This window comes from Rhinatrema bivittatum, chromosome 1 (assembly GCF_901001135.1).
Source record: "Rhinatrema bivittatum chromosome 1, aRhiBiv1.1, whole genome shotgun sequence".
In the NCBI taxonomy this organism is placed as follows: Eukaryota; Metazoa; Chordata; class Amphibia; order Gymnophiona; family Rhinatrematidae; genus Rhinatrema; species Rhinatrema bivittatum.
Window position 1 is genome coordinate 714,639,189 of NC_042615.1, and position 21,951 is coordinate 714,661,139.

The 21,951-nt window shown below is 43.0% G+C and overlaps 1 protein-coding gene across 4 annotated transcripts in view; it reads left to right on the plus strand.

The window, feature by feature from the left end:
- The first annotated feature begins 773 nt into the window (after window positions 1-773).
- The window catches only part of SMIM15 (small integral membrane protein 15), a 39,988-nt gene continuing 18,810 nt past the window's right edge, over window positions 774-21,951 (plus strand). The window contains exons 1-3 of one of the 4 annotated variants that reach the window (XM_029576509.1): window positions 779-959; window positions 16,942-17,079; window positions 17,833-17,928. The gene's annotated coding sequence lies outside the window, so the exon portion shown is untranslated. Of the gene's footprint in view, window positions 960-16,941; window positions 17,080-17,832; window positions 17,929-21,951 lie in introns of all 4 variants that reach the window. The other 3 variants (XM_029576502.1, XM_029576492.1, XM_029576518.1) reach the window with 3 other exon arrangements.

Below are 21,951 nucleotides of genomic sequence, written 5' to 3' on the forward strand. Positions count from 1 at the left end.
CATTAGTGTACATGGATTTTCAGTTGTTGCCCCATTCCCAATTTTATACAAGTATTTAATGTTTTATTTACCCTGACAATCCTAGTTTAAAGCCCTCCTCAGTAGGTTTGCCAGACTTTCTTTCCCAAAACCAATTACATCCCTTTCTCCCCAAAACAGAACCAAATAGGTTAATTAGAGACACAAGAAATTCAGAAAATGTATTTGTGTAAGGTAAATTCAAAGTTCACATTATTTATGCCATATAAATGCTACAGAATTCCAGAAAATTTGCTGCAGAATTGTCTAACTCTTGCTGCAGTCAATCCTTAAGTTACAATAAACAAGAGGATATGGTTTACCCTATTAAATCCACCGAAATGCCAAATGTACCAACATAAATTAAGCTGGAAACGTTAAGAAGTGAAACTCTACATGCAGTGTACATTGTAGAAAAAAAAACAGAACTGCATTTCCTTACACTGTGCAAAATACAAATATGTAAGAAATGCGCATTACCTAAACATGACTGAGAAAACAGATTTCCCAAAAAAGAATAAATAGGAAAAAAAAAAACCTTGCGTAATCTTGGGGAAACAGGAGAAACTAGCTACAGAGTAAAATACGAGATGTCTGCCACCAGGTTGTAATCACTTTATATATTTCTTTAGTAACACATCGACAAATTGTCCTGCTAATAAAGTTTTCTGAATCTGAATAAGAGAGAGAGAGAGCAATCTGCGCAGGACAGTAAAGTTTACCAATCAGATTGGAATATATACTGACCAATTAGCAACTGCTGGTAGTAACCAATCAGAAAGCCTCTTTCATGTAGGTTGCAGGAAGTAGTTTGCATGGTTTTGCCTTGTGAGACCTGAAGTGCTTTTCTTAAAGAATTTCCGGATTTCCGCGTTAGAAACTGAGGATCCGAGTTCTAGCGTTCTACATCATCCCTCCCATTCATGAGATCTGAATCTGAGGTATGTATCTGCCGAGGAATGGAAGAACTGCACGTGATTCAGATAACTTTATTGGCATGACAATTTTACAGGTTTTGCCAAGTAATGTAAAAAATGATAAATAAAAAGGGGAAAAATAAAGTAGTAATGATAGCAGTAAGACAAAATTACAGTACACAGGAAGGATAACAAAAAGGACAATTCCCGGGTTTTGATGCTGGTCCGTATTGTCCCAGCTCAGATTATATTTGGGTGTCGTGGTAGGATATCACATTTTTTCTGCTGTAGCTGCTATTTCTTCTTCTTCCCCAGGATTATAAGGATACTTTTTTCTGTTTTCTTTTGTGGGAAGTCTTTGTTCTCTGTAAGCTTTGGGAAATGTGTATCTTTGGTAGCTTTGTATTTTGCACAGGTGAGATGCTGTACTTTGCAGCTCCTGTTTCAGGAGCACTGCTTTCGGTAAACGAGAGACTGGAGGTACTGCACCTTTCTTATGTGTTTGGGAAATATTTGGAGCAAGCTGAAAATTTAACCTGCTGAAGTGAGGTGCAAGTTTGCATGATATCGAACAATTCCCAGTTCTAGTTTGTTTGTTTTTTTTTAAACCGTATGCTTTCAGGTGCTAGCATATGAAAGAAATCCCAGTATCTACCATTATTGAAATGATTTTGAATTGCCAATGACATAATCCCATTTTGTTCTTTAAATCTATGTCCACATTAGTAATGGCCCTAGAACCATAGGCCTTTGGTCAAAAGGTTTCATCAAAATTGCACTTTATAGTTGTTTTTGATGTGAATATACCTGCCCTTGTATCTAAGAATCTGGTCTCTTGCTATACTGATTGAGCATTATATTACAAGCAAAAGTTAATATGCCTTAAATGCATATTAGTATCACAACTGTAGCATCCATTGCAAAGATTCAAAGAAATTGGTAGTTCTAACTATATCTCTGCTCAGTCTCTTTTTGGCCAAGATCCAAGGATAGGATTTGAACTGTCTATTTATTATCAGCCCATCTACAAAGGCTCCAAGCAGAGACCATAAGCTTGACATTAAATATAAATATAACCTCAACAAACATGTATTTGAAGATGGTCTCTTTGCCTTTTGGCTGAGAGAACCTATACAATATATGGGATGGCAGTGGAGGTTATTAGGGTACCCTGGTGTGCTGCTTTATTCAGGATAGTTTTTTGTTTTGTAAGAAATTGTCCTGTGTCCTGCTTAAGGAAGAAGAGGACACAGTTCTGATTTTCAAATCTTGTTTCCAAATTGACTCCCCTTAGCAGATTGGCCTTGACTGGTGGCTGGACTGATTGGCCTCTCCTTGGTTTGCCTTGTTAATGGTACTATCCTGTAAAGGTTCTGGCTTTGTAGTGACCATTTGGACAATAGGTTCCACTGTAGAGGGTGCAAGTGTTCTCTTACCCAGGGAACCATTTTGACTGTCCCCATCATTGAGCCAAGGTATTGGAGGTAGTCATGTCTCATGTGATGGCTGCTGTCTGCATGGTCCTTACCTGGGTTTGCAACTTGTGGATTATTTTTGTCTGTTAATAACACATGTCCCTTCCTCATATCAAATTGGACTCTGAGGTAGAACAGCAGCTGTGATGTATGCAACTGACTTTTGTCTCTGTTTACTATCCATACTAATCTCCAGCATTTAGATGACTCTGGTAGTTAACTGGCATTCTTCCTGTAAGGAGTCTGCTCTTCTCATCTAGTCATCCAGATATGGATGTACCCTTACCCCTTCTCTTCACAGTACTGCTGCTGCTGCTACTACTATCATTACCTTTTGTAAAGTTAATGTGAGCTGTGGCTAAACCAAAGGGTAGACCTTGAAAAATGGTAATGGTTTCCCATTATTACAAAGCGTGAGTAGCGCTGATGCTGCTTCCTGATTGGGGCACCTGCAATGATTGGTTTACCCCCTTCAGATCCAGGACTTGGCGAAATATTCCATCTTTCTTTGGGACAATAAAATATATTGAGTATCTTCCTTTTCCTTCTGTAAGGACAGGTTTTATCATTTGAAGATATAGCACTTTGTCTATAGTTCATTGTACAGCCTCCTGTTTGTGAGCCTTTCGTGGTGATAGAAAGAAGGCGTCTTTTATTGGGGCTTTGAATTCCAGGGCACATCCCCATATGATCACTTCCAGGACCCACTGGTCCCTGATGATATGGGCCTACTCCTCGTAATAAAGATGTAACCTTCCTCCTACCAGTGGGGCTGAGTGGCTCTAACAACCATCACTGGAGGCCTTTGCTTGCTGCAATCCCCTTGAATATTTGTCCATGCTGTGAAAGAGCTGTACGCTACCTGTTGGCCTGGATCTTTGGGAGCTGAAGGCCCTGCTCAGCCTATATTGTTTATATTCTGTAGATAGAGGTCTCTCCAAATCTCCTCTGGAACTTGTCCTGCCTTTGCCCTTTCACAGTCTTTGGGGCTTAGACTCCTACAGGTTTTTTGTTTTTTTTACCTTCTCTAGCTCTTGTCTGAATAAGAGCCTAACCTTGAATGGCAGCCTGCTTAATCTGTCTTCCCTCAACCACAACAGATGCTGAGCCATAATTGTCATTGACATTTGTCTGGCCAATGCCCTAATTAGGTCATACAGAGTGTCTGATATGAAGGCTGCCACTAATTCGAAATGTACAGTGTCAGTGCCAGAGGCAGGCAGAGCTCCACAGTCTCAATGTGTGGCTGAAACAATGGTGCTGGGAAAAGAGCTTTAAATTTGTTAGGAACTAGGCAACATTTGGAGGAAGTGGGGCCCTTTTCTAAAAGGATGGGCTCTACCTTAACTAGGATAGAACCAAGCTGCTGGCACTAACCTTTAAAAAGGAGATAGAGCAGATTTTAAACTAGATGTTGGGGGAAAGCCGACAGTTGCTTAGGAGCCCATGGTTCAGAATGATGTGTCTTTGAAGGATACTAACACAATAGGGAAGTTAGGGCTTCCTGATAGAGAGGTTGCAATAAATGCAAAAGTGCCCTAAATGCTGGTTAGTAATGAGCAGACAAGGTTGAAAAATTCCAAATTACCTGTCTCAACTGATAAGTAAATTAATTCAAACAAAAACATACTTTGAAATGTCTATATACAAATAATTGAAGTTTAAAAAAATAAGATGGGAATTTCCTGGGTGGGTAGAATTAGCTTGCATAAAATTAATCTGTTGCCGAAGCTTTTGAATCTTTTTTTTTTTTTTTCTTTTTTTTTCCGGCATATTTCCCGTTCATAAACACATTAACTGGAACTGTTCTAAATCAGTGGTTCCCAACCTTTTTTCTGTCGGAACACACCTGATAGATAGCTCTCACGAGTGTGACACACTGAACACATGACAGTCACAAGGCTAAATGTGAATGTACACTTTGCATCCATAGGAACCCCACCCCCTGACTCTCAGCAGTGGGAATGAAGCAGAACTAGAACATTCCCCGTACAACTTGCCATACAAAAAAATATATTCTGGTGTTATCTCAATAGCAGCAACACAAACTCCCTCTTCTACCAGGTGCAATAGCCCTACTTATAAAAAGTCAACAGTTCACCACCAACACAACAAATAAGGTGAGGTATTTACCTGCATGCTAGGTAAATACCTCATCTCAGTCACACACACAAAATCGACCTTCACCAAGTACAGAAAGACCACAAATTATAAATATGGAGACAGAAACTGGAATGGAACTCCAAAAAGGCCACACTGCATGCAGTGCAAAACTGGAGAAATGGAAACAGAAATATAGCACCTAACATAATACCAGGATCTGCAATAATGCACAAAAACTAATCTGCACAAAGTTACACCTGCATTATGGCATGCACTCAAATGGAACAACCCTACCTATAAAAAGGCAACACTACAAATATTAAAACAGGCCCTAAACACCAATCCACCTCCAATTAGGGAAACAGAAAAAGCCAAACTGCTATAGATGCCTACATAGTTTTTATAGTTGTAGAACTATATGAATAAATGTTTCAAAAGAGCTGATGAACAGAACAACATCTAACAACTAAAAATGCTTAAAAAATATTAAAAATTCTCTGAATAGCAATAAAATATTTCAAAACATACCAATAAATAATAATACCCAATAATTAAAATGACAGTCAGTCAAGAAAAATAAACTTAAATAGCCATAGTAGCTGATGAAGCTGTCCTCTCGGTCCTCTCCCTTAGGGACCACAACCAGTCTCTGTCTCTCTCTCACACCCTCAGAACCAGTTTCTGTCTCTCACACACACCTCACCTCTCTGACCAGTCTCTCTCAATCATACAATGCTCATTCTCTCTTACACACAGGCTTTCAATCTCACACACATGCTCTCTCTCTTGGTCTCTGTCTCTCACTTGCACACAGGCTTTCAATTACACACACATACTGGCCCCAGCTGAACCGCTCCGATCTTTGGCCCCCGCCAGCCTGGTCTCCAGTGGCGGCCAGTGCTCCGGTCTTCAGCCCACCAGCTGCAGGTAGCACGTGACACACCTGCTGGGGCTTGGCAACACACTGGTTGAGAATTGTTGATCTAAATAAATATATGTCCAAATTCATATGGCAGAGTCTACGGGCCAGAATAAGTTTAAGTTGTCTGTGGCTGCCCAAAAACCAGGGAGGTATGGTATTACCTAATCTTCATGTATATTATTGGGCAGCCAGACTTATCTTCTTGAAAGCATGGTTAACCTCTAGAGCTGAATATTGGTTTATGCTGGAGAAGATTCAAGCTGAGTTGGTCAATTTGGCAATACTTCCTTTCATACCTCGTGATTCCCCTAATAGTAGAAGTGTGTGCAGGAATAGCCTTATGTTGGCCCATACAATGCATATTTGGAGGCAGGTTTTAAAATTTTTGGGTAGGGACAATGATATCCTCTCACTTGTTGCTCCCATTTATGAAAACGTAACTATTTCTGGTTGCACTTTCTCAACGGCGTTTAGGGCTTGGAGAGATAAAGGGTTGGTTTGTATAGCCTAGTTATGGGACGATGAGGGTTTCCTCACCTTTCAGTCTTTATGTGAAGAATTTGAAATTTCCCCAGATTCTCGTGCCTTTTATTTACAATTGAGGCATGTCTTTGGGGGGGGGGGGGGGGGTGGCAGTGATTTGATTTGTCCAAACCTTTACGACAGTCTGGAGGAAATTTTTGAGTAGTCCAGATGCCTATGTTAAAGGTATTTCACTTATGTATCAGGGGATTCTTTAGAGTAAATATAGTAAAGAAACTCCTTGTTCTGTTATTAATTTATGCAATGAAGACTTGAGCGCTGACCTAGAACCCAGGGCTTGGAAAGCTATTTGGACCTCTGCCCATCACATTTCCTTATGTGCCAGAAAAGTAGAGCTTATGATTAAGTTACTGACTAGAACCTATCGCACCCCTGTATTTTATTCCAAATGTTTTCCAGGTACCAGTGCTCAGTGGGTGGAGAGGGTGAGGTCAGATAGGTACATATATTCATGTGCAATGTTTGTTTCTGGTCAAAAGTTACACAAGAAATAGCTCCTCTCCTTCCCCTTCATGTCACACTGAAATTGAGGTTATTGGGTAGATGGCATTGGTCCCTAGTTCTGGTGAAGTGCAGGCCTCTGGTTGGGAAGCTTTTATTAGTGAATGCTCTGTTCACTATTGCTACTTTGTGGAAAGTCAACCCCAGCATTGATTATTGGCGCTTGCAGATACGGGGTATTGCTGACTTACCTTTTCTAAGGTACAACCTTAAGGATGAAAATGCTAAATGTAACACCATTTGGGGGCCCGTATTTTGCCTATTTAGGCCCTCCTTAATGATTTCTGAGTTGTAGCTATTTGTCTTTCCTCTTCTCCTTTCCTCTAGGTTCCCTTAGTGACTGCCTAAATATGTTTCCTAGCAGCCAGACAGATGAATTCAGAACCAATCGGTTATGCACCTCTACCAGCAAATGGAGACTGAGCAAAGCTGACGACACAGTATATATATTCTCCTGCAGTGACATCAGCCTGCCAGTATTCTCCGTCTCGAGCAGATAGTGGAGGTACATCTCCCTTCTGGGGATTGCTTCAAATTTTAGAAGGAGAAATAAAAGGCAATTTAATTCGCCCCACTCTTCTGCGGTGATACCAATTAGTTTCTCCCACAGCTGGGAATTCGTGAGGTGATTCCCATGGTCCAGTGGCAGATTTTCTCAGCCGGCGTGGCCTTAGCTGTTAAAACAACTGAAAGCCAATGGGTACAGGAAACCATGACTATAGATGCCCTCTCCCTCCACAGCTGGAAACCGTCTCTGTACTCAGCCAGGAGTAGGAGGATTGTTTGTAAGACTTCCCCTCCTTCCTCTGGTCTCCGTGCGCTGTTCCAACATTTATTCCCACTCGTGAGGGAGGTTAAGGGACTTGAGCACCCTGGGTGGGCTAGGTCCCGTTGTTAGGCTTTTCTCTGTGCGCCACGTAGTAGGCCATGGCGGCGGGTTTTTTTTTTTTTTTTGCACGCTTTTTCCTGCACGTTAGGCTTCCCTCTTCAAGGTCATTGGTGCGTGCAAGTGCGTCTGGCTGTGTGTCCAAGTGGTGCGCCCAGGATTTGGACACTTAGTTGGATGCCTGCTTAGGCGTCCAGATGATAGTGGCTTATGTGTTAGGCACGCGCTTGCCTGTGTGCATAATTTGGGCCGCATTGGTTGTGCACTTAAGTTTGGAAGGGCGGAAGTGCGCTTAGTTTTGTGCCGCCTAGCCTTGGAATGCCTAAATTTTGTGCACCTAAATTTTGGACTCCTGTATTTTACGGTGTGAATTCAGCTGGATGCAGACCTTCAGTCGCCTGTTAAGCATATGACAGACTGATGGCGCCTGTGGCTAAATGCCTTTTCCTCTGGCTGCCTGTCATATTCGAGCATCTCAACCTGATGTGCTCACTAACTTGTGCCAGCGCCGCTTAGAGGCTCAGGGAAAATTGTTTTCCTTTGATTTTATTAAGACTGGTTCTTCCCGGCCTGATGATGGCCTGGGTAAAGACATGTCAGGTGGGGTGCCTGACCGTGGAACTCCTTTAACTGGTTTGTCAGCAGGGGAAAGTAGTTCAGTGGGCGCAGCACAGGTGCCTTCTGGTTTTGGCATGGATCCTTCTGCCTTTTTTTGGGTAGAACTTTTTCAAGGATTGCAGTCCTCAACCCCTTCCAGTCCTGTCAGGTCAGAGTTGCAGGCCGTGACCTTTCACTCGCTCGGTATTACTGTTAAGTGCCGAAGTACACCTCGATTGGCAGCAGGTCCTCCTGATAGAAATCCAGATGGCATGGATGATGAGGCTGATCCTGACTTTCTGGAGGATGGGGAAATTCCTCTGGGACTGGAACCGTATAGGACTGTGTTGTGGTTCTTTCATAGATTTGAGCTACCAGCTCCAATTTCCTAGACCTTAAAGATGCTCGGAGTATCTGGGGCAGATTCCATGTCTGAGCTAATTTAAAAAAAAAAAAAATTCCATTTTGGTTTCTTTGTGTAAAGCCTCTTATTTTTTCCTTGTTATGGAGGCCATTCAAGAATTGATAGATCTTTAGCCTCCGGGGCATCCCACTCATTTCAAAGGGGGTTGGGCTTTGGAAGGCCTGTACCCCCTGGATCTAGAGATGAGAGCATTTGTGTTTTCCGAAAGTAGATGCGCTTGTCTGTGTGCCGTCTCCAGGCGGACGAGTATCCCCGTGGAGAAAGGAGCAGCCTTGAAGATATGCATGATAGGAGGATTGAGGCCATCCTTAAGCATTTTGAAGCAGTGGCAATGACCGTGCACATAGTTTCTTGTTGTTCCCTGGTGGCTCGCTCTTGTTTATTTCTCTCTCAGGAGGTCAATGTATCTGGAGTGAATTCCAGGGCAGTTATGGAGCCAGCAGCCGCCTTTCTGGCAGATGCAGGCTGCGATTTGGTCCGCACCTCAGAGGGGTGGCTTCAGTAATAGCGGCCAGGGGTCGGTTAGCAACCTCCAAGGCTAACATTATGAAATTGCCTTTTAAACGCTCACTTTTGTTTGGGAACAAGTTGGAGAAACTAGCCAGTAACAGGCCGATACTGTAAAGTCCGCGGGAGAGCGGGACGTGAACATGGTGTCTCCTTGCCACTCCCTGCAGAAGAAGCAGGTAGTAGAGTGTATATTGTCAAGGCTCTTCAGTCTGAGGGCTGTGGTCCCAGTGCCCATGTCTCAAGAAAATATGGGTCAATTTTCCATTTATTTCGTTGTTCCCAAGAAGGAGGTCTCCTTTCGTCCCAACCTGGATCTCAAAGGGGTCATTTGTGGGTGACTAATTTTCGCATGGAAACATTGTGTTCAGTGATAAGGGCTATGCAGTCAGGGGAATTCCTGACCTCCTTGGATTTGTTCGAGGTGTAACTCCATATTCCCATCCAATTAGAGCACCAACATTTTCTGTGTTTCGCGGTACTGGGATGCCATTATCAGTTTCGGGCCCTGCTTTTTGGTCTGGCCACTGCACCCAGAACTTTTTCCTAGATTGTAGTGGTGGTGGCAGCAGAATTGAAAGGATGGGATCCTGGTTCACCCATATTTGGACAACTGGCTGATCGGGCCAAGTCTCTGGAAGAGAGCCACCTGGTGACCCACAAGGTGAGCTCCATGTTGCAGGAACTCAGTTGGGTGGTGAACCTGGCCAAGAGCAGTCTTCAGCCATCTCAGTCGTTAGAGTATCTCTGTGTCCAGTTCGACACAAAGCAGGGCAGGGTTTTCCTGCCGGAAGCTTGTATTCAGAAGTTGATGGCGCAGGTGCGTGTGTGGATAAATACTATACCCCTGACAGTATGGTCTTATCTGCAGGTAATCGTTTTGATGGTGACAACCCTGGAAGTGTTGCCATGGGTGAGGGCGAATATTCGTCCTCTTCAGCACTTCTTGCTATCTCAGAGCCCACAGAACTATTTGAATTGGCTCCACTAACTGATGGAGGTCTTTCCTTGACTACAGTGGTGGTTGCAAGCAGATCATCTAAGAAAGGGAGTTTCCCTAAAATCACTGGACTGGTTGGTACTCGCAACAGATGCGAGACTCCGGGGTTGGGGAGCTCACTGTCAGGAACTGACAGCGCAAGGGTGCTGGAGTGCGGAAGAGTCTCTCTGGAACATCAATCGGCTGGAAACCCGGGTGGTCCGGTTGGCATGCTTGCAGTTCAGTGGCAGGTTGCAGGGTTGAGCAGTCCGGATAATGTCTGACAATGTAACGACAGTAGTTTACATCAATCGGCAAGGAAGAACCAACAGCCAGCAAGTGTCGCAGGAGAGAGAGCAGCTTATGGAATGGGTGGAAGTGCATCTTCAGGAGATCTCAGCCTTGCACATTGCAGGAAAAGACAATGTAAGAGCAAACATAAGATCATAACATAAGAATTGCCATACTAGGTCAGACCAAGGGTCCATCAAGCCCAGTATCCTGTTTTACAACAGTGGCCAATCCAAGTCACAAGTACCTGCCAAATACCCAAATATTAAATAAATCTCAATCTACTATTGCTTATTAATTAATAGCAGTTTATGGATTTTTCCTCTAGGAATTTATCAAAACCTTTTTTAAACCCAGTTACACTAACTGCTGTAACCACATCCTCTGGCAATGAATTCCAGAGCTTAACTATGCACTGAGTGAAAAAGAATTTTCTTCGATTTGTTTTAAATGAGCTACATGCTAACTTCATGGAGTGCCCCCTAGTCCATCTATTATCTGAGAGTAAATAACCAATTTACATTAACTTGTTCAAGTTTTTTCATGATTTTGTAGACCTCAATCATATCCCACTCAGTCATCTCTTCTCCAAACTGAACTTCCTTAGCCTTAATATAGGGCAGCCCTTAGAAACCAATATCATTTTGGTCACCCTTCTCTGCACTTTCTCCAGTGCAACTATATATTTTTTGTTTTGAGATGCAGTGACCAGAATTGCACACAGTATTCAAGATGTGGTCTCACCATGGAGCGATACAGAGGCATTACGACATCCATCGTTTTATTTGCCATTCCCTTCTTAATTCCTAACATTCTGTTTGCTTTTTTATCGCCATAGCACACCTAGCCAATGATTTCAATGTGTTATCCACTATGACGCTTAGATCTCTCCTAAGATAGAACCTAATATTGTCTAACTACAGCAAGGGTTATTTTTCCCTATATGTTGCTTTGTATGTGTATGTAACCCTGACTAGGGTTACCAAGAAGTGTGCTAAAGATTTCTAGAGGGTTCCAACTCTCCAGGTCAAGCAGGAGTGTATTCTAGAGGGTTCCTGCTCTCTTAAAGTTCATTTAGGGGATAGAGAGTTCTGCTACTGTACAGCTTATACAAACTGCAGGGCTGTGTGCTTTGTAATCATCCTTTCTGTTTAGGGGAGGGTGTGATAGGTGGATGTGAGAGTTTGCTGTAAAGGATGAGGTAATGTAGGAGTTGTGTTCCCTATACTGGGAATGGGTTGGGGTTAGTAAGAGTCTATATAAGATACCCCCTTCCCCCCAGGCATCTGTTGGTTGTTGTCTTGTGGGTCCTGGAAAGAGACGGCACTTGTGAGGCATCCAGAGATTTCTGAAGCCAGGATTAGGAAAAGATTCCACGCTGAGGAAAAAGTTTGGCAGCTTACTAGAGGAAGACACCCTATCCAATAAAGGGGTAAAATCCTTGTCTGGGAAAGCTCCAGTACTTTGAACTGTGTTTTGGATTGATACTGCCCCGTGGGTTTTATGGTTGAAGCTCTGGGTGTGTGGGATCCCTTTTGCTTGAGAAGAGTGAGAATTTACTGATTTTTTTTTTTTTTTCTCTTGATGAACTGTATCCTGACACATACTGCCTGATTATTCTGATTTGCTATCTGCTTTTTGGATTTTTCTAATAAATGGCAACATTTTGGAATCAAGAACTAATGTAGACCTTGGACTTTGTAAACTATGGTAACATAAACATAGAAATGATGGCAGAAAAGGCCCAGCGGACCATCCAGTCTGCCCAGCAAGTTTATAGTAGTTTCTATTGAGCCATGCTGGGCTTGATGGACTCTTGGTCTGACCCAGCATGGCAATTTCTTATGTTCTCTTATGTTCTTATACAAGTCCCCCCATTCTTGTCAGTTTCCCAGACTGTCAGGGCCCTTGTTGGTTGCTGTTAGAGTCCAATTCCCTGTTACCTTCTGCCGTAGAAGCAGAGAGTAATGTTGGAATTGCATCACGAGTTTCAGGCTTATTGGTTAAGGGTAGTAACAGTTGCATCAGCAAATTACCCCTATGTTTATTTTTCCCAGACCACAAAATTCAATTTCCTAGTTGTTTGTCTATATTTAATTCTCCTTTTCCTACTTTCCCCCTGCCATTGAAGCAGAGAGCAGTGATGCAGTTGTGGCTTATTTGTTAAGGTGAGGGTCCCGCTCATTTTGGAATCTTTGCAGGATGGACTGAATAAAGTGTTGGCCCTTAATTCCTTAAAGGTGCAAGTAGCGGTTCTTGCCTGTTTCAGGAGTCAGGTGAATGATGAATCCTTATCGGCTCATCCAGATGTGGCCCATTTCTTGAAAGAAGTGAAATATCTTCATCCTTCTTTGCGGTTACTAGTATCCTTGTAGATTCTTAATCTGCTTTTGGATTTCTCAGTGGGCGCTTTGTTTCAACCGATGCGTAGCCTTTCTTTGAAGTTACTGACCTTGAAAACTCTTTTTCTTGTGGCGATTTTCTTCTGCACTTTGAATATCTGAGCTGCAGGCCTTGTCTTGCTGGGAGCCATTCCTTCGGGTGACTCCAGGGGCGCTACAGCTGCGTAATGTGCCTGTTGCCAAACGTTGTCTCAGATTTTCACTTGAATCAGTCCATTTTCCTGCCATTTCTGGATAGAGAAAGAGATGTGGAGGAATGTCGCCTATTGTGACCCTTGGATGTCGAGGGACATATCGTGAGGTATCCGGAAGTTTCTAAACATTTCCGGAATATGGATCTCCCATTTGTCCTTCACGGTGGAGGTAAACTGGATGAGCTGGCTTAACGGGCTACAATAATTCACTGGATTAAGGAGGTTATCACGGCCACTTATGTGGATGCTGAAAAGCCATTACCTAGTCAGGTTAGGGCTCAGACAGTCTCATGGTGGAAGTTACATTGTTGTCTCCCATCAACATTTGCTGAGCTGCAATGTGGTCCTTCTTACACACCTTTTCCATCTGAATGTGCAGGCCTGGGAGGACACAGACTTTGCACATGCGGTTTTGACAGGACTGCAGGCAGCCTCCTACCCTATTCAGGAGTAGCTTGGATACATCCCACTGGTTCTGAATTCATCTGTCTCCGTGCTAGGAAATGAGAAATTACTACTTATCTGATAATTTCCTTTTTCTTTAGACCAGACAGATGAATTCAGCTTCCTGCCTTTGGCTGCTGAATGATTGTGTTATGTTCTCCTGCATGGTTACGTGTTCCAGAGGTTACTGGTAAGTGTTAATCCAGTCTCTAGACTAGGGTTAGAGTTTCCTATTGGCTAAGCGCTGGAATGGTTATCTGTTATTAATCAAGTTTTTGCTAGTCTGTCCACAGTTGGCTTTTGAAGAGAATACTGGCAGGCTGATGTCACTGCAGGAGCATACAACCTGTGATGTCAGCTTTGCTCTGTCTCCATCTGCTGGTAGAGGTGCAAAACCCGCTGGTTCTGAATTCATCTATCTGGTCTAAGAAAAAGCAAATTATTAGGTAAGTAGTAACTTCTCAGTTCTTCTTGAACTGTAACTCACTGCATTATTTCTGCTTGATTCTATGATTATTCCAGTGTTGCGTGCCTGAAAATTGATAAAGAGTTGTAAATAAAAAGATGGGAGAGTTAAAGTGAGTAGTACTGAATAAAGAGGTAGATATAATTGGCAACTCAGAACTGATGGATAACCAATGGGACACTGAAACCAGTGTACAAATTATATTACAGTGTTAGGATCAACTTGGTGGAAGTGTGGCGCTATATATTAAAGAGGGAATTGAGTCAAACAGGATAAATGTTCTGCAGGAAATAAAATGAACTGGAGAATCCTTTTGGATAGAAATTCCGTGTGAAAAGCAGATAAAAAAAAAAGTCACTGAAGGTATAGTTCGCTTGGCCAGAATGAACAGACAGAGAATGAAATGCTAATAGAAGTTAGGGAAGCCATCTTTACTCATTAGCCCTATAGTATAATAGGGGCTAATGAGTAAAGATGGCGCCGGCCATCCAGTGCTCCTACCATGTGACAGGGGCCGGCCAATGGCACGGATACCCTGTCACATGGTAGGGGCATCGGCGCCATTTTTTTTTTTTAGAACAGGTGATGCCTGGGAACGGGAAATCTGTCCCCGAGGCCCCCCTGGATCTCTCCCCGAGGCCCCCCTGGACCACCAGGTAAATTTTAAAAGGTTTTGGTGGGATCGGGAGGGTGGGGTTTTTTTTTAAGCGATGTGAAATTGGCGATGTGAATTGGAATCGGAAATGATTCCAATTCACATATCTTAACGATTAGATTCCCCCACCCCCCCCCTCCCCCCAGCCGAATCTGATCGTTAAGACGATCTGGCACACGATTCACATCTCTAATAGTTATCATAACATGATCAAATTTGACTTAATAACTGGAGGGAGGACACTAAGGAAATCTACTGCGATAACATTTAACTTTCAAAAGGGAGATTGTGATAAAATGAGGAAAAAGCTGAAAGGAGGCATTGCAAAGGTTAAGAGTTTACAGCAGGGATAATTTAATTGGACAAAGCTAACATGGATTTAGCCAAGGAAAGGCTTGCCTTACCAATCTGCTACATTTTTTTTGAAGAGGTAAATAAAGGTGGATCATGAGAGGTCTTGAATGGGTAGATGTGAATCTGTTATTTACACTTTTGGATAATAGAAGGACTAAGTTAACATGTGGCACATTTTTAAGACTAATCGGAGAAATTTTTTTTTCACTCAAAGCACAATAAAGCTCTGGAATTTGTTGCCAGAGGATGTGGTTAGTGTAGCTGGGTTCAAAAAAGGTTTGGATAAATTCTTGGAGGAGAAGTCCATTAACTGCTATTAATCAAGTTTACTTAGGGAATAGCCACTGTTATTAATTGCATCAGTAGCATGGGATCTTCTTAGTGTTTGGGTAATTGCCAGGTTCTTGTGGCCTGGTTTGGCCTCTGTTGGAAACAGAGGCCAAACCAGGCAATTACCCAAACACTAAGAACCAGGCCAAACAGTGTAAATAACAGATTCACATCTACCCGTTCAAGACTTCTCATGATCCACCTTTATTTACATCTCCAAAAAAAAAAAGTAGCAGATTGGTAAGGCAAGCCTTTCCTTGGCTAAATCCATGTTAGCTTTGTAATACACATTTGTCTGACCCAGCATGGCAATTTGTTATGTTCTTATGGATAAAGGTGAAATAGCTGAAAAAGTGTATTTACATTTCCAGAAAGAGTTTGATAAAGTCCCTTGTGTGAGACTTCTGAGGAAATTAAAGTCATGGGACAGGAGGTCATGTTCTATTGTGGATTGGAAACTGGTTAAAAGAGAGGAAGTAGAGTAGGGCTAAATGGTCAATTTTCTGAATGGAGAAAATTCTAGAGTACTCTAGAGATCTGTTCTGGGGCTACTTTAGTCCTGGGGGAATTCTGTGCTACAGCAGAGCGCAGACAGAATTTGTATAGAATCCCCCCCCCCCCCCCCCCCACACAAAGTATTGCTAAATTCTGCGCAGAAAATGGTAGAGGGTGACCCTGGTGTACCATGAATGGAGTGAGCCATTCACAAGGAAGATGATGGCCCCAGCGGGACGCGCTCTACTTGCAGCAAAGATAAAGGCCCTGGTGAGAGTGTGTGTGTGTGTGTGTGTAGGGAGGGGATGGGAGAGAGAGCCTGTGTGAGGGCAGTACTGCGAATGGGGTCAAACCCGGACTGGCAATAGAGTGGAAGAGGTTGAGCCTAGAGGTGGAGGGGAGAGATTCTGGCAGGTGGAAGAGTTGGGACCTGAGAGGGCAAAATGGCCAGGGGAGTAGGGAAAGCGAGTGGAAGGAACACCTAGGGAAAATCTGCTGAAAATATTTAAAATTCTGCATCTTTGAGTAATAACTTTTTTCTGTATGTATTTAAAATGTAATTACTTAAAGACATGTAAATACCAGTATAAAGTATGAAAGATTTTGCTGATTTTTAAGGTTTGTTTGGTTTATTTTTTGCACAGAATTCTCCCAGGAGTAGACCATTGCTTTTTAACATATTTATAAATTACCTGGAAATGAGAACAACAAGTGAGGTGATCAAATTTTAGATGACACAAAATTATTCAAAGTTGTTAAATCACAAGAGGATTGTGAGAAATTGCAGAAGGACCATGGAAATGGCAGTTGACATTTTAACGTGGACCAGTGCAAAGTGATGCACTTAAGGGAAGAGCAGTCTAAGTTCTAGTTACAAAATATGTTTCACATTAGGAGTTCACCATTCGGGAAAAGGATCTAGGCGGCGTCGGTGATACTATTTTGAAGTCCTCTGCTTCGTATTCAGCAGCAGCTAAAAAAGCAAATAGAATGATGGGAATTTATTAGGAAAGGAACATCATAATGCTTCTGTATCGCTCCATGTTGTGATCACATCTTGAGTATTGTGTGCAATTCGGGTCACCAAATAAAAACAAAAACAAAAAAAACAGCAAAATTAGAAAAGGTACAGAGAAGGGTGACCAAAATGATAAAGGGGATGGAATGATGCCTTTATAAGGAAAGGCTAAAGAGGTTAGGGCCCTTCAGCTTGGAGATGCCCCTGTGTCTGCCTTTACCACCACCTCCTGTGCTATTTCTCTCTCCTGTGGTAACGCTTGGCATGTGCAGTGCCCTACATAGATACATGAAGTAGGACAAACACTGGAGAATGTCTTCTGTCCCTCTTGTCTATCGTCTGTATGTATTAATGCTAAAGTTAATTCTGGTTTTATGGGCATTTTGGTGTTTTTCCATTGCTTTTATATTTCTGCTGCAGCACAGGTGTGTCTACCAGGTGGTGATGTTTCTGAAAAACAAAATGTGTGTGTCCTCTGTCTCCATCTGCTAGTAGGCGGTATGATAAACCCATGTGTCTGGACTGATGTGGCAGGACTCAAGAAAAGGAAATTAACAGGTAAGACTAAATTTCTTTGTGTGCAAAATTTTCGGGTTGAAAACCTAAACAGTATGCCACAATCCACAGGTATATTGTGGAAAATATGCCAAAAGCTTTTTAACACTTTAAATAGAAAAAAGGGCAAAGCAATACCAATCAAAGGGATCTGTGAGCTTATAAAGAAATCAATACAGCCTAGGTAGAGATCATGGCACAAAAAACATTTCCAGTAGCATTAACATTCTGATAGAGTTTAATGAGAGAGACAAAATACCAACCCCCACATATGCCCGGGAAGGATCAGATTGCGATTTGGTCAGGTGACATTATCACCCTGTGCCTTGGTTTATCCAGTTCTATTGGTAATAACCTGAGGTGGTTATGCACCCATTTCCAGAGAATTAAGTTGTAAAAGCACAATGAGGATCCTGTTGGCCTGAAAGACGTTAGATCACCTCACGGAACCATAACTAATTATTCACATTTTTGAAGTTGACTTCTTGTATCAGGTTGCAGGTTAGAAACACCTTGACGAATATGATTGTCAGTGCTTAGAGCAAGCCGGACTCTGCTTTCTGCCCCTTTAGCTCTCATAAGAGGCAGCGTGAGCAGCACTGGAGCCTGGAATAGTTAACAGCAGCAGCTAATAGGGATGAAAATGCCCCATTCATCGGGCCTGACGACAGTGGTCAGTCAGAAGCCTGCACACCATGTCCAAGCGGAAACTGCCTAGCTTAATTAATCAGAAACTGACTTGCCTTTTGATTTCAGGAAGTGTCTTCAATCCGGTGTGCTGAAAGGAGACATAGTGAGCGCTGACCGTGTGGGGCTGAGAACTACTGGAGCTTTACATCCTTAGAGCGAGAGGTGAAGTAATGAAATGGAAATAAAATTGTACAAATTTCTCCTCGCCCAAATATTTCCCTAGTCAAGGATTTATTCTTGAGCCAAATGATCATGGGGACAAATTTAGCTCTGCTGTTGGGCGTAGGATTGTGAAGTTGCTGCTCTCTCCAGGCTGCCTGTCTGGTATAGGCTTGGAGGAGGACGGCAGCCCTGCTGTAGGGAGAGCTAGAAGGAGACCTGCTCTTTAGACTTCCTGCGAGGGATCCCGTGTTTGGAAGGAGACTTCAGGCTAGTCTTGGCATTTTTGCTGCCTGTCGTGCTGATTTCAAATGGTAGAAGGAATAGAAATTTCACAAAGTTCAATCCAGGAATGAGGTCACATGGCAACTCCGGCTCATGATGGCATTGAACTAATATTTCATGGATGTTTATTTAAAGCTATATTCTCTTAGTCCACTTTAAGAGACTGATACGATTAAATACTGTTTGTTCAGTTTTGTTTTGTTTTTATGGTTTTCTGGCAAAAAAAAAACTTGGGGGAAATTGTTAGGAGCTAGCAACTTACTAATGATGGCCTTTTTGTAACCAAATACTTCTAGTACCTCGTATGGGTTATATGAATTTTCCTTACTCGGTCATAAAATAATATTGCGTAGTTACAGGTTGAACAGATTTTTTTTTGTTTTGTTTTGTTACTACTTTCATGAAAGCCCTACACTCTCTTTTTTTTTTTTTTTTTTTTTTTGGGGGGGGGGGGGGGGTGATAATTTCTTGCACTTAAACTGTTAACCTCATGGGACAGGACACTTACTTACTAACAAGTAGAGCCACATGCAGGATTTCAGTGTCCTTGGCAAAACTGAAAGATTTTATCCCAGACATGTATTTCCCTGTCCAGAAGTGATTTCTGCTGTTAGAGTATGGGCTAAAATGTGTGCATTTTTTAGAAGCTGTTGTATTGTATCCTTATAAAAAAATGCAAAAAACATCAGCAGAACTTTCATTCAAGCTAAGGAAGTGGAATTGATTCAGACTGGATAATTTATTTAGTTTATAAAGCATGTTCAGTTAGTCACCTTTAAGTTAACTGATCCAAAAGTTAGCAGAGTCGAAATGCCGTTTCAAGTATGTAGTATGAAAGCATAGCATTCTGCATCTCCAAAATGAGAAAATAATGTAAAAACAGTATCTGAATTGAATCCATTCTGAAGTATCTAAAAGTGGAAAATAACCAAAATGATCTGCTTTTCTAATTCAGAGCTTGACAGGTGGCAAGCTTCCTATTAGGAGCTCTAGGAATGTCTGGAGGAGGACACAGTATTTCCTCAAGAAAGGATTGGAGAAGGAATGCCGATTGTTGGCAAGCGTGCGTATGATAGAGGGGTAGAGGCAGCACCCTTTACAAAGGAATGTTGGTGTGGAACTAGAAACCGGAAAGTGGCCAAAGCCAAGTGTCCTAGCCTGAGGACACCCTGGGATATTAAGGAAGCTCAAGGATGTTCTGATGGGTCTCCTGAATGACATGTTCAGTAGATTTTTGGAGAAGGGAAGTGGTCCCACAGGACTAGATGAGGGCGGATGTCGACCCACTTTGTAAAAGGGAGGAGGTTGGAAATTTCAGGGAGCTCAGCGAAGTTCTGGTGGGACTATCAATTAGTCTGACTTCGATGATGGTAAAATTAATAGAGACTCTTCTGAAGGAAGACAGGATAGTGAAGCGTCTTGAATTTGCTGGATTGTGGAATCCGAGGTAGCAGGGTCTTGCCAGAGCGAGATTTGTATTAGATTAATTTTCTAGGAGACAGGGCAAGCTGCTCCACTATTGACACACCAGGCCACATTGCTGCTTATTTCAACTGCTTTTTACTTTACCCATTCAGAGAGGATCTTTGGGTGAAAAAGATGGTTATGCACTTACCCCCACAAATCACCAGGGCAATGCAATCATCCAGATTGTTCACAGCAAGCCTTCACCTAAGGCTCTGGAACTCAATTGTTCCTTAGTCCCCTTAATTTTGAACTGGCCTCCAATGTAGATCTTTCAAAGTTCAAAGAAGATACAAGGAGACTCCACCTTGGTATCAGAAGAGGATGTTCCATCTCCAATAGCTGGCCAGAGAGGTAAAGAACATTTTTACCAATTCCACCCCTTGGTTCTCAGGCTAAGAATAAGAGGGCACTCTCCAACCTCTCCTTTCCAAGAGTTTGGATTTATTCCCACAAGATGGACACTCCATCAGATCTCTATGAGCTGATTCTAATCCCAGACATAGACTTGTGGCTAGTCTGAGGAAGCTCACCAGAAGTACACCCCTCTGAGGCACCAAGGTTCCCTCCTCTGTCACCAAATTGATCACTGGGGTCTTGGGCTAGTGTTTCGTCTCCTTTTGCATCTGAAGAATGTTCAACGGGAATACCCTCTGATTCCCTACTTGAGCCTCTGGAATACTCGGCACCACTAGAAGACTTTTCTTATTCCAGATTTCTGGACAATTTGGGTATAGCATGCGGAATTGGTGTTAGAAAGGACAAGGATCTTTGGTCATCTTTAAATTCTAGAGACCCCTATCAAAACCAGCAGCCATTTCATTTGATGATATTTTACAGGCATTAAAACAAGAATGTGGAAGGACATAATTTTCCCGTGCCCCAGTAGCAAGGAAACGACCTCAAGTACAGAGTGCAAAAATCACCAGGATACGGAGTAGTATAACTATCTAATCAATCAATAGTTGTGGAGTAAGCTCTTAAAACAGCAATGCAAAAATATTTTCTAATGTCCCACCAGGAAGAATCTCAGGTTACTGCCCAGTTTTGGTAAGAAAGCTCCTTGCACAGATTTCTGTTTGTCAGTTACATTGATTCAGTACTTACATGATTTGTATGCAAAAGCTGAAGCCTTTTCTTCAGTTAGGTGATACCACCTCAGCATATCCACAACCATTTCTAGACATGGAAGAGTCTATCCAGTCCATCTACAAAGCGTTTTGACATGACCTCCTGCTTTTCATTGGCCTCAATAGGAGCATGTCGGATGGCTTGGTTTTGGGACAGCACCTTGCGGGATGATGTCCACGATAAGCTAGCAGAGTGCTTCTCAACCGGTGTTTCGTGACACACCAGTGTGTCGCCAAGCACTGGCAGGTGTGTCGCGTGCTCCCGGTCTCCCGCTGCTCTTCCTTCCCTGCTGCCGTTGCCACCGGGCTATCAGTACGTTCAAGCCCAGTGGGAATGGCAGCGGTGGTAGAAGAAGCATTGGCACCTGCGGCTGGCCTTTTCTTCTTCCCGTGACCCAGAACAGGAAGTGATGTGCGGGAAGGAGACAGAGCCATGCTGCGCGGAAACATAGCGGCGGCAGCAGCATCGGCCCCTGAGCAATCGAAGCAGCCGGTAATCGGAAAAGGAGACAGCAGCATGAGCCTCCCGCGGCCGATGGGATTCTTCTTTCTTGGCCTGCGGGGGCTGGAGGAGGAGGCTGCTGCAGCTACCATTTGTGCTCGGGGGGGGGAGGAAGTGAGAGAGAGAAGCAGCCAGCATGTGTGTGATTGATTGTGATTGAGAGAAACTGGTCAGAGAGCTGATGTGTGTGTATATATGTGAGAGACAATGAAAGTGACTGCTCAGAGAGATGACTGGTGTGTGTGTGTGTGAGAGAGACACATTAGTCAGGGAGGTGACTGATGTGAGTGAGAGAGAGAAAAAGCATGGAAGTGAGAAATCTGGGTATGTGAGAAAGCATGGGCGTAAGAAGCCTGGTGGTGTGTGTGTGTGTGTGGGAGGGGGGGGGGGGTTGTGAAAGAAAGCATGGGAGTGGGAAGCCTGTGTGTGTGCGCATGCATGAGAGAGACTGGTTGGTAAGGTGACTTTGTGTGTGAGAGAAAGAGACTAGTGTGTGTGAATGTGAGAGAGAGAATGTCAGAGAGAATGTGATTCAGGAAATGAGAAGCCTGAGCATGAGAGTGAGAAGCCTGTATATCTGAAAGAGAACATGGGAGTGGGAAGCCTGTGTGTGTATGTGTATTTTAAGAGAGAGATCAGATGACT